The sequence below is a fragment of the Lactuca sativa genome, chromosome 3, assembly GCF_002870075.4.
Source record: "Lactuca sativa cultivar Salinas chromosome 3, Lsat_Salinas_v11, whole genome shotgun sequence".
Lineage (NCBI taxonomy): Eukaryota > Viridiplantae > Streptophyta > Magnoliopsida > Asterales > Asteraceae > Lactuca > Lactuca sativa.
This window is the reverse complement of record NC_056625.2, coordinates 63,739,025-63,756,479: the sequence shown is the minus strand read 5'-3', so window position 1 is coordinate 63,756,479 and position 17,455 is coordinate 63,739,025.

The following is a 17,455-nucleotide window of genomic DNA, read 5'->3' as shown; positions in this document are numbered from 1 at the left end:
AGGGCCGCACTTATGGAAAGTGCGGCAAGAGTCATGAGGGGTGTGTCGAGCTAGTGTGTGCTACAAGTGTGGCAAGGAGGGGCATATCGCGAGGGATTGCCCTAAGGGGTTTGCATTTTATTTCCACTGCAACCAGACCGGCCATCGGAAGGCCGAGTGCCCATATCTGCTTCAGGGATCAGCACAAGGATCTGCCCCTACTGCTACACGAGCTCCAGAGAGCAGGCCAATGAAGGCCCAGGTACCGAAGGCTCGCGGGAGATCTTTCCAGCTGCAACGGAGGAGGTCTGCGCAACATCTAACGTCGTGGTCGATATGTGTTCTTTTATTTATTTTATTGGAGTTATGTTGTGCTTATATTGTGTTATGCTTAGGTACCTTTCTTGTGAATTCAGTACCTGCCTTGGTGTTATTTGACTCGGGTGCGATTCAATCCTTTGTATCTTTAGCATTTAGCCGTCACGTTAGTATCCGACGAAAGGCGCTGAGTCGACCTCTGAGAGTCTCCATAGCCGATGAGCATGTGATGTTTGCGACTGATGTGATCCGGGGATGTGTACTTGAGATTTTTGGAGTTAATTTTCCAATAGATCTGGTACCGATTGTGATGGGGGATGTCTGTTTCATCATGGGCATGGACTGGTTGAGTCAATTTGGAGCTATGATCGACTGCGAGCGTCAATTGGTGACCATACGAGACCCTAGTGGGGGAGTGGTTATAGTATTCGTCGAGGGTACCCGATCTAGGTCATCATTTTGCTTGGCCGCTAGAGCGAGACAGAATCTGCAGCAGGGTTTTGAGGGTTTTGTAGCATATGTTTTGGATACGCGATTCACTGCCGAGAAATCGAGTTCTATTGCTGAGGTTCCGAAAGTGAGGGAGTTTCCAGATGTTTAACCTGAGGAGTTACCGGGTGTGCCTCCCGAGAGGCAGGTGGAGTTCCGGATCGATTTGGTCCCGGGAGCGGCACCTATTGTCAAGGCCCCTTATCGCCTTGCACCGTCTGAGATGCAGGAGTTATCCTCACAGCTTAAGGAGCTGTTGGGGAAGGGATTCATTTGACCGAGTAGCTCGCCGTGGGGAGCGTCAATCCTTTTTTTCAAGAAAAAGGATGGTTCATACCTGATGTGCATTGATTACCGGGAGTTGAACAAGCTGACAGTCAAGATCCGTTATCCGCTTCCGAGGATCGACGATCTGTCCGATCAGTTACAGGGTGCGTCTTGGTTTTCCAAGATCTATTTGAGTTCCGGTTACCATCAGATGAGAGTCCGCGAGGAGGATGTTCAAAAAACGGCCTTCAGGACTCGCTATGGGCACTACGAGTTCGTGGTGATGCCTTTTGGGCTCACCAACGCACCGGCAGCGTTCATGGATCTTATGAACCGGGTGTGCATGCCTATGTTGGATCGTTCGGTGATCGTGTTCATCGATGATATCTTGGTGTATTCGAGATCCAGAGAGCAGCATGAGGAGCATTTGCGAGAGATTCTCGGAGTGTTGAGATCGGAGAGGCTTTATGCCAAATTCTCCAAGTGTGATTTCTGGTTACGGGAGGTCCAGTTCCTAGGGCACCTCGTTAACAAGAATGGGATATTGGTCGATCCGGCCAAGATTGAGGTAGTTATGAGGTGGGAAGTGCCGAAATCCCCTACCGAGATCAGGAGTTATATGGGTTTGGCCGTCTACTATCAGAGATTTATCAGGGATTTCTCCAAGATTGTCGTCCCCCTCACCAGATTGAACTGGAAGGGCGTTGCTTTTTCTTGGGGTCCCGAGCAGCAGACCTCCTTCGAGACTCTTTGCCATAAGTTGTGCCAAACCCCGGTGTTAGCCCTTCCTGAAGGGATAGAGGATTTTGTGGTTTATTATGATGCATCCACATCGAGGTTGGTGCAGTGTTAATGTAGAAAGAACACGTGATAGCCTATGCATCGAGGAGGCTGAAGCCTCACGAGACGAGGTATCCCACCCACGATCTAGAGTTGGGGGCGGTGGTGTTCGCCCTCAAAATCTGGCGCCACTACTTGTACGGGGTTCAGTGTATAATTTCCACGGACCATAAGAGCCTGAAGTATATCATGGATCAACCCAACCTAAATATGTGCCAGGGGAGGTGGTTGGATGTGGTGAAAGACTATGACAGCGAGATCATGTATCATTCGGGCAAGGCTAATGTGGTAGTTGTCGCCCTGAGCCGTAGATCAGTGTGCGCCCCGATCCGTGATGTGTGTATGAGGATGACCATTATAACGCCGGTCCTGGATACCATACGAGAGGCCCGGGTGGAGGCCGTGAGGCCGGAGAACTGTAAGAGGGAGCGGGTGATTGGGTAGGTGTCCGAGTTTGTGACGGACAGTCGAGGACTTATGACTTTCCGAGGGTGAATCTGGGTGCCCTATACGGGCGGAGCTCGGCGTATACTGATGGAGAAGGCGCATAGATCGAGGTTCTCGATCCACCCCTGGGCCACTAAGATGTATTTAGACCTGAAGAGAGACTACTGGTGGCCTTACATGAAGAGGGAGGTGGCCTGGATAGTTGAGAATGAGCTGGAGGCGTTAGACATTTGAAAAAGAAAAAGAAAAGATACAAAGTTTGATTAGATAAGAATCCCCAATTAATCACCCAAATGAGAAATTAGGGCTAGGATCCAACAACATTATTTGCAATTTAGAAAAGGGATGTCGTAATCTAAACAACAAATAATTTGAAGGTAAGTGAATGACGATTCACTAGTTTCCACCATAAAAAATTAAAGTTAAGTTTTAAATGTATTGAAAACTACTAGATCCTTTTGAGATTCATTGAACTTTTCAATGACATGTTTAAATCTTGATATGCCCCACAAGTTTGTGACTGGGATGTCGAGTATCACAAACTGGGTGTGAATAACCATGCAAATGTACATGGTGCCTCCAATGTTACAGTCACCTAATCGATGTGCCAGTTAACCACACATGCTCCATCGATCTATAACAAACATCAAGTCACCCTTTGTCACCTTTGCTTAGAGCCTAATTAGTGTGTCGGTTAACCACACACGCTCCACTAACGTCTTAGCAAGGGTACAAAGTGTAATTTCATGGAATTGCATCAATTCACTTTTGCCTAAAGTAACTAAGATAGGGAATTTTGTAAAAACATTTAGCTACTTTATTAATTCATTATACTTTTAATGAGGAAATGTTTGCCCATATTCTACCCGTTCGGCTAACGACCCTCCACCAATCAAGGAAACGGTGGGTGAGTGGACACCCATTAAACGGCCATTTTATAGGTCATAACCTTATACCCGCCCCCCCTTATAGATCGGCTTCGTAAATGAGGCTTACTAACGGTAAGACTAGCATTTAAGTTATACATATATATAATAATTATTCTTATAATATTATAATACTATAGGGTGAATTTTAAACTTATAAAGTTCTTGGATACCATACGAGAGGCCCGGGTGGAGGCCGTGAGGCCGGAGAAATGTAAGAGGGAGCGGGTGATTGGGTAGGTGTCCGAGTTTGTGACGGACAGTCGAGGACTTATGACTTTCCGAGGGTGAATTTGGGTGCCCTATACGGGCGGAGCTCGGCGTATACTGATGGAGAAGGCGCATAGATCGAGGTTCTCGATCCACCCTTGGGCCACTAAGATGTATTTAGACCTGAAGAGAGACTACTGGTGGCCTTACATGAAGAGGGAGGTGGCCTGGATAGTTGAGAGATTCTTGACATGCCGTCGGGTCAAGGCGGAACACCAGCGTCCGCATGGTCCATTGCAGCCTCTGGAGATTCCCCAGTGGAAGTGGGAACAGATCTCGATTCATCACCAAGTTACCGAGAACTGCGCATGGGGTTGACGCGATCTGGGTGATTGTGGACCGGTTGACAAAGAGTGCTCACTTCCTTGTTATCAGTGAGAGCTCTTCTGTGCAGCGTTTCGCTGATATCTATGTGAGGGAAGTGGTAGCATGGCATGGAGTGCCGATCTCTATTGTGTCGGATCAAGACGTACGTTTTACTTCCAGGTTCTGGAAGAAATTTCATGAGGAGTTGGGCACGCGCTTGCATTTTAGTACTATGTATCACCCTCAGACAGATGGCCAGAGCGAGCGGATGATCCAGACGCTCGAGGACATGTTGCGGGCATGTGTCATGGACTTCGGAGGAAGTTGGGACACCTACATACCATTGGCTGTGTTTTCCTACAACAACATCCATCATTCGAGTATTGGTATGCCTCCTTTCGAGCTTTTATATGGGAGGAGGTGTTGGACTCCCATTTGCTGGGGAGAGGTGGGGCAGAGGGTGATGGGCATCTCCGAGATAGTGCTGAAGACAACCGAGCAGATTCAGTAGGTCAGACAGAGATTCCTAACAGCCTAGAGTCACCAGCAGAGTTATGCAGATAGGCGGCGATCGGAGCTAGAGTTTCAGGTCGGAAATTTCGTACTCCTGAACGTATACCCATGGAAAGGGGTGATCCGGTTCAGGAAGTGCGGCAAGCTGGGGCCCCGATATATCGGCCATTTTAGAGTGACCACCAGAGTGGGTAGGGTGGCATACCAGTTGGAGCTACCTACAGAGTTAAGTCAGATTCATAACACCTTCCACGTGTCCCAGCTGAGGAAGTGTGTGGACGACGAGACGACAGTAGTACCGCCAGAGGAAATTCATGTGGATGCGAGCTTGAATTTCATCAAGAGGCCGATTGTGATTTTAGACCAAAAGGTGAAGGTTCTAAGGAACAAAGAAGTGCCCCTGGTTTAGGTCCAGTGGCAGCATAGGAGGGGATCCGGTTTGAAATGGGAGCCGGAGTCAGAGATGCGGGAGCAGTATCCTGTGCTATTTGAGAGTCAGGACTTCGAGGTCGAAGTCAGATTCTAGTGGGGGGAGAATTGTAGCATCCGGATTTCCAGGTATAATATTTGATGTATTTTATTTTGAGATAAGTGGAGTGACTTGACGAGTTGGTTCCTCAACTCATCGAGTAGAGTCGCATCTAGTGACATGGATTAATGAGGGGACTCGACGATTCTGTGAGCCGACTCGCCGAGTCAGCGCTGTTGAAGGAAACCTTAATTTCTCGGGCTTGTGGCCTATTTAAAGGCCCTTATGGCCTCGTTTTGCGGCTACCTTCCCCAGAGAGAAACCCTAACCTGCCTTTTATTGTGTAGAGAGAGAGAGAGAGAGAGTCCTTTTTGAGCATTCTTGGGCATTTTGGAGGAAAGATTTGAAGAGCTTGGTGGATCTAATCAAGAGGAGGCTATGGATCTTGCATTCTTCTGTCATTAGCTTCTCTTCTAAGGTAAAAAGCTTTTACCATGGCCTCATATTTGTTAGATCTCATGTTGGGGAGTTTTCTAGGGTTTTCTCCCAAATCTTCTTGTGCTTTTGAGTTATTTGAACTTGGTTGAGGTTAGAACCTCAGATCTGGACTAGAGAAGGTCTTAAGAGTCCAAAGATTCAAGCTTTATTGAGATGGAGGCAAGCTCATGAGCATTTAACCCTTCTTGGAGCTTTTAATGACGTTATGGGGCATATATGCTATGCATGAACGTAAAGATCGAAGCTTTACGTGAGATTCAAGCCGAGGGAGTCTAGATCTAGTGTTTGGAGTGATAGATCTGCCCAAAAACATCTGAATGTGAGTTTGGACTGGATGGACTCGTCAAGTCCATGTGCAGACTCGACGAGTCGATTAGGGTTTACTCGATAAAGTCTATGCGCTGTAACTCGACGAGTAGGCGGGACTACTCGGTGAGTAGAGTTGGTTTTCTTAAGGCATTTGAGGGATCGAGGGGACTCGACGAGTCCTCCGGTGCACTCGACGAGTTGAGTCAACATGGATTGTTGACTCAAGATGACTTCCGTTGACTTTTGGGGCTTAGACCAATTATGAGTAATGGAGACCATGGAGGGGTAGAATATTCTTTTACCCTTGCCAAGAGTTAGAGAGGGGTTAGTAGAAGCTTATTAGAATAATTGGTCTAATTAGAGATAATCACCATATGTATTAGGCAGGGGCTGATCCGGTGATTCGTGTACGAGGTGTACTAGCTTGCTTTCTTCGAGTTGAGTCTTCTCACTATACTTTACCTAGAGTGGTAGCTATGTGTGACCAGTGGTTCTTATGTGCTTGCGTGAGTTATGCATATTTGTGTGATATGTATTGTATGCTACATTATTTGTTGTTTAGACCGGACCGGAGGGTCCAACGAACTATGAGGACGGACGGTTCTCAATCAGACCGGACTAGAGGGTCCAACAAGCTGTGGGACTGGAGGGTCCCACTGAGACACATTGACCGAGAGGGTCTTCCAGAGCTATAGCCTAGAGTGGCTAACTATTTGTACGTGGTATTTTGGGGAACTCATTAAGCATTTGTGATTACCGTGTTATGTGTTTATGTGTTTCAGGTACTTCCGAGGATCGCGGGAAGGCACCGACTTGATTGTACACACACCCACTAAACCGGAGTTATATGTTTTATGGATCCTAGATTGTGATAAATACTTTTGAAAACTATATTGTTGATGGATAATTAGTGTTTTGAGAAATGTGATATGTGTTTTTATTATAATTAAAAAGGAAAATTTTATTTGAAAATTTACGTTGTTACAAACCAAGTCCTGATGCATTTCGTAGGGATAGAATTCCTCGTAGGACTTTTGGAGTTCAGAAGTCATTGTCGTTAGCATGATGCAATGGACTTTCGTGGCATCACGCTCATGGGTCTCGAAGGCAGCGATCTCTTCGGGAGTGGCAGTGTTCATGTCCACCTCTTTCAGCTCCTTATCAAGGACATATTCCTTGTCCTCCTAGCGGGTGACCATTCTTATGTTACGGATCCAGTCATTAAAATTGTTTCCGTCAAAGATCACCCTCCTAAACAAGTTCATGAGTGAGAATGAGCTGGAGGCGTTAGACATTTGAAAAAGAAAAAGAAAAGATACAAAGTTTGATTAGATAAGAATCCCCAATTAATCACCCAAATGAGAAATTAGGGCTAGGATCCAACAACATTATTTGCAATTTAGAAAAGGGATGTCGTAATCTAAACAACAAATAATTTGAAGGTAAGTGAATGACGATTCACTAGTTTCCACCATAAAAAATTAAAGTTAAGTTTTAAATGTATTGAAAACTACTAGATCCTTTTGAGATTCATTGAACTTTTCAATGACATGTTTAAATCTTGATATGCCCCACAAGTTTGTGACTGGGATGTCGAGTATCACAAACTGGGTGTGAATAACCATGCAAATGTACATGGTGCCTCCAATGTTACAGTCACCTAATCGATGTGCCAGTTAACCACACATGCTCCATCGATCTATAACAAACATCAAGTCACCCTTTGTCACCTTTGCTTAGAGCCTAATTAGTGTGTCGGTTAACCACACACGCTCCACTAACGTCTTAGCAAGGGTACAAAGTGTAATTTCATGGAATTGCATCAATTCATTTTTGCCTAAAGTAACTAAGATAGGGAATTTTGTAAAAACATTTAGCTACTTTATTAATTCATTATACTTTTAATGAGGAAATGTTTGCCCATATTCTACCCGTTCGGCTAACGACCCTCCACCAATCAAGGAAACGGTGGGTGAGTGGACACCCATTAAACGGCCATTTTATAGGTCATAACCTTATACCCGCCCCCCCTTATAGATCGGCTTCGTAAATGAGGCCTACTAACGGTAAGACTAGCATTTAAGTTATACATATATATAATAATTATTCTTATAATATTATAATAGTATAGGGTGAATTTTAAACTTATAAAGTTCTTGGATACCATACGAGAGGCCCGGGTGGAGGCCGTGAGGCCGGAGAACTGTAAGAGGGAGCGGGTGATTGGGTAGGTGTCCGAGTTTGTGACGGACAGTCGAGGACTTATGACTTTCCGAGGGTGAATTTGGGTGCCCTATACGGGCGGAGCTCGGCGTATACTGATGGAGAAGGCGCATAGATCGAGGTTCTCGATCCACCCTTGGGCCACTAAGATGTATTTAGACCTGAAGAGAGACTACTGGTGGCCTTACATGAAGAGGGAGGTGGCCTGGATAGTTGAGAGATTCTTGACATGCCGTCGGGTCAAGGCGGAACACCAGCGTCCGCATGGTCCATTGCAACCTCTGGAGATTCCCCAGTGGAAGTGGGAACAGATCTCGATTCATCACCAAGTTACCGAGAACTGCGCATGGGGTTGACGCGATCTGGGTGATTGTGGACCGGTTGACAAAGAGTGCTCACTTCCTTGTTATCAGTGAGAGCTCTTCTGCGCAGCGTTTCGCTGATATCTATGTGAGGGAAGTGGTAGCATGGCATGGAGTGCCGATCTCTATTGTGTCGGATCAAGACGTACGTTTTACTTCCAGGTTCTGGAAGAAATTTCATGAGGAGTTGGGCACGCGCTTGCATTTTAGTACTATGTATCACCCTCAGACAGATGGCCAGAGCGAGCGGATGATCCAGACGCTCGAGGACATGTTGCGGGCATGTGTCATGGACTTCGGAGGAAGTTGGGACACCTACATACCATTGGCTGTGTTTTCCTACAACAACATCCATCATTCGAGTATTGGTATGCCTCCTTTCGAGCTTTTATATGGGAGGAGGTGTTGGACTCCCATTTGCTGGGGAGAGGTGGGGCAGAGGGTGATGGGCATCTCCGAGATAGTGCTGAAGACAACCGAGCAGATTCAGTAGGTCAGACAGAGATTCCTAACAACCTAGACTCACCAGCAGAGTTATGCAGATAGGCGGCGATCGGAGCTAGAGTTTCAGGTCGGAAATTTCGTACTCCTGAACGTATACCCATGGAAAGGGTGATCCGGTTCAGGAAGTGCGGCAAGCTGGGGCCCCGATATATCGGCCATTTTAGAGTGACCACCAGAGTGGGTAGGGTGGCATACCAGTTGGAGCTACCTACAGAGTTAAGTCAGATTCATAACACCTTCCACGTGTCCCAGCTGAGGAAGTGTGTGGACGACGAGACGACAGTAGTACCGCCAGAGGAAATTCATGTGGATGCGAGCTTGAATTTCATCGAGAGGCCGATTGTGATTTTAGACCAAAAGGTGAAGGTTCTAAGGAACAAAGAAGTGCCCCTGGTTTAGGTCCAGTGGCAGCATAGGAGGGGATCCGGTTTGACATGGGAGTCGGAGTCAGAGATGTGGGAGCAGTATCCTGTGCTATTTGAGAGTCAGGACTTCGAGGTCGAAGTCAGATTCTAGTGGGGGGAGAATTGTAGCATCCGGATTTCCAGGTATAATATTTGATGTATTTTATTTTGAGATAAGTGGAGTGACTTGACGAGTTGGTTCCTCAACTCATCGAGTAGAGTCGCATCTAGTGACATGGATTAATGAGGGGACTCGACGATTCTGTGAGCCGACTCGCCGAGTCAGCGCTGTTGAAGGAAACCTTAATTTCTCGGGCTTGTGGCCTATTTAAAGGCCCTTATGGCCTCGTTTTGCGGCTACCTTCCCCAGAGAGAAACCCTAACCTGCCTTTTATTGTGTAGAGAGAGAGAGAGAGAGAGAGAGAGTCCTTTTTGAGCATTCTTGGGCATTTTGGAGGAAAGATTTGAAGAGCTTGGTGGATCTAATCAAGAGGAGGCTATGGATCTTGCATTCTTCTGTCATTAGCTTCTCTTCTGAGGTAAAAAGCTTTTACCATGGCCTCATATTTGTTAGATCTCATGTTGGGGAGTTTTCTAGGGTTTTCTCCCAAATCTTCTTGTGCTTTTGAGTTATTTGAACTTGGTTGAGGTTAGAACCTCAGATCTGGACTAGAGAAGGTCTTAAGAGTCCAAAGATTCAAGCTTTATTGAGATGGAGGCAAGCTCATGAGCATTTAACCCTTCTTGGAGCTTTTAATGACGTTATGGGGCATATATGCTATGCATGAACGTAAAGATCGAAGCTTTACGTGAGATTCAAGCCGAGGGAGTCTAGATCAAGTGTTTGGAGTGATAGATCTGCCCAAAAACATCTGAATGTGAGTTTGGACTGGATGGACTCGTCGAGTCCATGTGCAGACTCAACGAGTCGATTAGGGTTTACTCGATAAAGTCTATGCGCTGTAACTCGACGAGTAGGCGGGACTACTCGGTGAGTAGAGTTGGTTTTCTTAAGGCATTTGAGGGATCGAGGGGACTCGACGAGTCCTCCGGTGCACTCGACGAGTTGAGTCAACATGGATTGTTGACTCAAGATGACTTCCATTGACTTTTGGGGCTTAGACCAATTATGAGTAATGGATACCATGGAGGGGTAGAATATTCTTTTACCCTTGCCAAGAGTTAGAGAGGGGTTAGTAGAAGCTTATTAGAATAATTGGTCTAATTAGAGATAATCACCATATGTATTAGGCAGGGGCTGATCCGGTGATTCGTGTACGAGGTGTACTAGCTTGCTTTCTTCGAGTTGAGTCTTCTCACTATACTTTACCTAGAGTGGTAGCTATGTGTGACCAATGGTTCTTATGTGCTTGCGTGAGTTATGCATATTTGTGTGATATGTATTGTATGCTACATTATTTGTTGTTTAGACCGGACCGGAGGGTCCAACGAACTATGAGGACGGACGGTTCTCAATCAGACCGGACTAGAGGGTCCAACAAGCTGTGGGACTGGAGGGTCCCACTGAGACACATTGACCGAGAGGGTCTTCCAGAGCTATAGCCTAGAGTGGCTAACTATTTGTACGTGGTATTTTGGGGAACTCATTAAGCATTTGTGATTACCGTGTTATGTGTTTATGTGTTTCAGGTACTTCCGAGGATCGCGGGAAGGCACCGACTTGATTGTACACACACCCACTAAACCGGAGTTATATGTTTTATGGATCCTAGATTGTGATAAATACTTTTGAAAACTATATTGTTGATGGATAATTAGTGTTTTGAGAAATGTGATATGTGTTTTTATTATAATTAAAAAGGAAAATTTTATTTGAAAATTTACGTTGTTACAAACCAAGTCCTGATGCATTTCGTAGGGATAGAATTCCTTGTAGGACTTTTGGAGTTCAGAAGTCATTGTCGTTAGCATGATGCAATGGACTTTCGTGGCATCACGCTCATGGGTCTCGAAGGCAGCGATCTCTTCGGGAGTGGCAGTGTTCATGTCCACCTCTTTCAGCTCCTTATCAAGGACATATTCCTTGTCCTCCTAGCGGGTGACCATTCTTATGTTACGGATCCAGTCATTAAAATTGTTTCCGTCAAAGATCACCCTCCTAAACAAGTTCATGAGTGAGAATGAGCTGGAGGCGTTAGACATTTGAAAAAGAAAAAGAAAAGATACAAAGTTTGATTAGATAAGAATCCCCAATTAATCACCCAAATGAGAAATTAGGGCTAGGATCCAACAACATTATTTGCAATTTAGAAAAGGGATGTCGTAATCTAAACAACAAATAATTTGAAGGTAAGTGAATGACGATTCACTAGTTTCCACCATAAAAAATTAAAGTTAAGTTTTAAATGTATTGAAAACTACTAGATCCTTTTGAGATTCATTGAACTTTTCAATGACATGTTTAAATCTTGATATGCCCCACAAGTTTGTGACTGGGATGTCGAGTATCACAAACTGGGTGTGAATAACCATGCAAATGTACATGGTGCCTCCAATGTTACAGTCACCTAATCGATGTGCCAGTTAACCACACATGCTCCATCGATCTATAACAAACATCAAGTCACCCTTTGTCACCTTTGCTTAGAGCCTAATTAGTGTGTCGGTTAACCACACACGCTCCACTAACGTCTTAGCAAGGGTACAAAGTGTAATTTCATGGAATTGCATCAATTCATTTTTGCCTAAAGTAACTAAGATAGGGAATTTTGTAAAAACATTTAGCTACTTTATTAATTCATTATACTTTTAATGAGGAAATGTTTGCCCATATTCTACCCGTTCGGCTAACGACCCTCCACCAATCAAGGAAACGGTGGGTGAGTGGACACCCATTAAACGGCCATTTTATAGGTCATAACCTTATACCCGCCCCCCCTTATAGATCGGCTTCGTAAATGAGGCCTACTAACGGTAAGACTAGCATTTAAGTTATACATATATATAATAATTATTCTTATAATATTATAATAGTATAGGGTGAATTTTAAACTTATAAAGTTCTTGGATACCATACGAGAGGCCCGGGTGGAGGCCGTGAGGCCGGAGAACTGTAAGAGGGAGCGGGTGATTGGGTAGGTGTCCGAGTTTGTGACGGACAGTCGAGGACTTATGACTTTCCGAGGGTGAATTTGGGTGCCCTATACGGGCGGAGCTCGGCGTATACTGATGGAGAAGGCGCATAGATCGAGGTTCTCGATCCACCCTTGGGCCACTAAGATGTATTTAGACCTGAAGAGAGACTACTGGTGGCCTTACATGAAGAGGGAGGTGGCCTGGATAGTTGAGAGATTCTTGACATGCCGTCGGGTCAAGGCGGAACACCAGCGTCCGCATGGTCCATTGCAACCTCTGGAGATTCCCCAGTGGAAGTGGGAACAGATCTCGATTCATCACCAAGTTACCGAGAACTGCGCATGGGGTTGACGCGATCTGGGTGATTGTGGACCGGTTGACAAAGAGTGCTCACTTCCTTGTTATCAGTGAGAGCTCTTCTGCGCAGCGTTTCGCTGATATCTATGTGAGGGAAGTGGTAGCATGGCATGGAGTGCCGATCTCTATTGTGTCGGATCAAGACGTACGTTTTACTTCTAGGTTCTGGAAGAAATTTCATGAGGAGTTGGGCACGCGCTTGCATTTTAGTACTATGTATCACCCTCAGACAGATGGCCAGAGCGAGCGGATGATCCAGACGCTCGAGGACATGTTGCGGGCATGTGTCATGGACTTCGGAGGAAGTTGGGACACCTACATACCATTGGCTGTGTTTTCCTACAACAACATCCATCATTCGAGTATTGGTATGCCTCCTTTCGAGCTTTTATATGGGAGGAGGTGTTGGACTCCCATTTGCTGGGGAGAGGTGGGGCAGAGGGTGATGGGCATCTCCGAGATAGTGCTGAAGACAACCGAGCAGATTCAGTAGGTCAGACAGAGATTCCTAACAACCTAGACTCACCAGCAGAGTTATGCAGATAGGCGGCGATCGGAGCTAGAGTTTCAGGTCGGAAATTTCGTACTCCTGAACGTATACCCATGGAAAGGGTGATCCGGTTCAGGAAGTGCGGCAAGCTGGGGCCCCGATATATCGGCCATTTTAGAGTGACCACCAGAGTGGGTAGGGTGGCATACCAGTTGGAGCTACCTACAGAGTTAAGTCAGATTCATAACACCTTCCACGTGTCCCAGCTGAGGAAGTGTGTGGACGACGAGACGACAGTAGTACCGCCAGAGGAAATTCATGTGGATGCGAGCTTGAATTTCATCGAGAGGCCGATTGTGATTTTAGACCAAAAGGTGAAGGTTCTAAGGAACAAAGAAGTGCCCCTGGTTTAGGTCCAGTGGCAGCATAGGAGGGGATCCGGTTTGACATGGGAGTCGGAGTCAGAGATGTGGGAGCAGTATCCTGTGCTATTTGAGAGTCAGGACTTCGAGGTCGAAGTCAGATTCTAGTGGGGGGAGAATTGTAGCATCCGGATTTCCAGGTATAATATTTGATGTATTTTATTTTGAGATAAGTGGAGTGACTTGACGAGTTGGTTCCTCAACTCATCGAGTAGAGTCGCATCTAGTGACATGGATTAATGAGGGGACTCGACGATTCTGTGAGCCGACTCGCCGAGTCAGCGCTGTTGAAGGAAACCTTAATTTCTCGGGCTTGTGGCCTATTTAAAGGCCCTTATGGCCTCGTTTTGCGGCTACCTTCCCCAGAGAGAAACCCTAACCTGCCTTTTATTGTGTAGAGAGAGAGAGAGAGAGAGAGAGTCCTTTTTGAGCATTCTTGGGCATTTTGGAGGAAAGATTTGAAGAGCTTGGTGGATCTAATCAAGAGGAGGCTATGGATCTTGCATTCTTCTGTCATTAGCTTCTCTTCTGAGGTAAAAAGCTTTTACCATGGCCTCATATTTGTTAGATCTCATGTTGGGGAGTTTTCTAGGGTTTTCTCCCAAATCTTCTTGTGCTTTTGAGTTATTTGAACTTGGTTGAGGTTAGAACCTCAGATCTGGACTAGAGAAGGTCTTAAGAGTCCAAAGATTCAAGCTTTATTGAGATGGAGGCAAGCTCATGAGCATTTAACCCTTCTTGGAGCTTTTAATGACGTTATGGGGCATATATGCTATGCATGAACGTAAAGATCGAAGCTTTACGTGAGATTCAAGCCGAGGGAGTCTAGATCAAGTGTTTGGAGTGATAGATCTGCCCAAAAACATCTGAATGTGAGTTTGGACTGGATGGACTCGTCGAGTCCATGTGCAGACTCAACGAGTCGATTAGGGTTTACTCGATAAAGTCTATGCGCTGTAACTCGACGAGTAGGCGGGACTACTCGGTGAGTAGAGTTGGTTTTCTTAAGGCATTTGAGGGATCGAGGGGACTCGACGAGTCCTCCGGTGCACTCGACGAGTTGAGTCAACATGGATTGTTGACTCAAGATGACTTCCATTGACTTTTGGGGCTTAGACCAATTATGAGTAATGGATACCATGGAGGGGTAGAATATTCTTTTACCCTTGCCAAGAGTTAGAGAGGGGTTAGTAGAAGCTTATTAGAATAATTGGTCTAATTAGAGATAATCACCATATGTATTAGGCAGGGGCTGATCCGGTGATTCGTGTACGAGGTGTACTAGCTTGCTTTCTTCGAGTTGAGTCTTCTCACTATACTTTACCTAGAGTGGTAGCTATGTGTGACCAATGGTTCTTATGTGCTTGCGTGAGTTATGCATATTTGTGTGATATGTATTGTATGCTACATTATTTGTTGTTTAGACCGGACCGGAGGGTCCAACGAACTATGAGGACGGACGGTTCTCAATCAGACCGGACTAGAGGGTCCAACAAGCTGTGGGACTGGAGGGTCCCACTGAGACACATTGACCGAGAGGGTCTTCCAGAGCTATAGCCTAGAGTGGCTAACTATTTGTACGTGGTATTTTGGGGAACTCATTAAGCATTTGTGATTACCGTGTTATGTGTTTATGTGTTTCAGGTACTTCCGAGGATCGCGGGAAGGCACCGACTTGATTGTACACACACCCACTAAACCGGAGTTATATGTTTTATGGATCCTAGATTGTGATAAATACTTTTGAAAACTATATTGTTGATGGATAATTAGTGTTTTGAGAAATGTGATATGTGTTTTTATTATAATTAAAAAGGAAAATTTTATTTGAAAATTTACGTTGTTACAAACCAAGTCCTGATGCATTTCGTAGGGATAGAATTCCTTGTAGGACTTTTGGAGTTCAGAAGTCATTGTCGTTAGCATGATGCAATGGACTTTCGTGGCATCACGCTCATGGGTCTCGAAGGCAGCGATCTCTTCGGGAGTGGCAGTGTTCATGTCCACCTCTTTCAGCTCCTTATCAAGGACATATTCCTTGTCCTCCTAGCGGGTGACCATTCTTATGTTACGGATCCAGTCATTAAAATTGTTTCCGTCAAAGATCACCCTCCTAAACAAGTTAATGAGTGAGAATGAGCTGGAGGCGTTAGACATCTGAAAAAGAAAAAGAAAAGATACAAAGTTTGATTAGATAAGAATCCCCAATTAATCACCCAAATGAGAAATTAGGGCTAGGATCCAACAACATTATTTGCAATTTAGAAAAGGGATGTCGTAATCTAAACAACAAATAATTTGAAGGTAAGTGAATGACGATTCACTAGTTTCCACCATAAAAAATTAAAGTTAAGTTTTAAATGTATTGAAAACTACTAGATCCTTTTGAGATTCATTGAACTTTTCAATGACATGTTTAAATCTTGATATGCCCCACAAGTTTGTGACTGGGATGTCGAGTATCACAAACTGGGTGTGAATAACCATGCAAATGTACATGGTGCCTCCAATGTTACAGTCACCTAATCGATGTGCCAGTTAACCACACATGCTCCATCGATCTATAACAAACATCAAGTCACCCTTTGTCACCTTTGCTTAGAGCCCAATTAGTGTGTCGGTTAACCACACACGCTCCACTAACGTCTTAGCAAGGGTACAAAGTGTAATTTCATGGAATTGCATCAATTCACTTTTGCCTAAAGTAACTAAGATTGGGAATTTTGTAAAAACATTTAGCTACTTTATTAATTCATTATACTTTTAATGAGGAAATGTTTGCCCATATTCTACCCGTTCGGCTAACGACCCTCCACCAATCAAGGAAACGGTGGGTGAGTGGACACCCATTAAACGGCCATTTTATAGGTCATAACCTTATACCCCCCCCCCCCCCCCTTATAGATCGGCTTCGTAAATGAGGCCTACTAACGGTAAGACTAGCATTTAAGTTATACATATATATAATAATTATTCTTATAATATTATAATAGTATAGGGTGAATTTTAAACTTATAAAGTTCTAGGGTTAGGAATCTAATAATTTCAAATTAAACTTTTAATTCAAAAAATTAAATTCCAAAACTTGACGGCAAGTTTTGAAACATTTCAAAACTAACTAGACCAAAATTCAAATAAATAATTAAACAATTAATTATGGTGATTATCTAATTTTGACCTAATCCAATTTTACGCAAAATAATGATCAAATATATTCAAATAATTAACATTTATCATATAAGGAAATAACTATTCAATTACTTTGAAAATATCTTTTATTCTGGCAAAGATAATCATCCAATATTAATAACATTCGTATTTTATCAGTTAGAAACGATTTGGTAATTATCCCACAGCAAAATAGGCATAAAATCCCAAAAAATCCCTCTGTCTGACAGCCCGACTCACCGAGTCCCCTTATGGACTCGGCGAGTTCATCCTACTCGTCGAGCCCACATTGGGACTCGCCGAGTCTGTCAGCCAGAAGACCAAAAAATCGATTTTTCAAGCAAGAATGAAACAAAAAGCATCAAATACAACAGAAGCCAATCAAGGCTCTGATACCACTGATGAGTTTTATACAAAAGAACATTCCTATGTGCTCATACAAAACCCTAAAGCTTGGATCTAGGCTTCTCTATTGTATATGCAATTCATCCAAGACTTAAAACCCTAATCTAGCATACATTGAAATCGAAAACTACAATAAACTAGTTTAGATGATACCTTTCAATGGTTGCAAGAATCCTTTGATCTTCAAGAAGCTTAGTGTCACAAGTGTAACACCTCTAATGGCTTACAAACACCACAACCAAGAGAATGATGTAGAGGAGAGAGGATGAGAGGCGAAAGTCGGCTGCAAGCTTCCAAGGGATCAAGTGGCCGATTTTGCTAGCCCTAGGGGTCCTTATATACTTGAGCTTCTAGGGTTTCAGTCAAAACCCTAATTAGATGACTTAGGCCCTA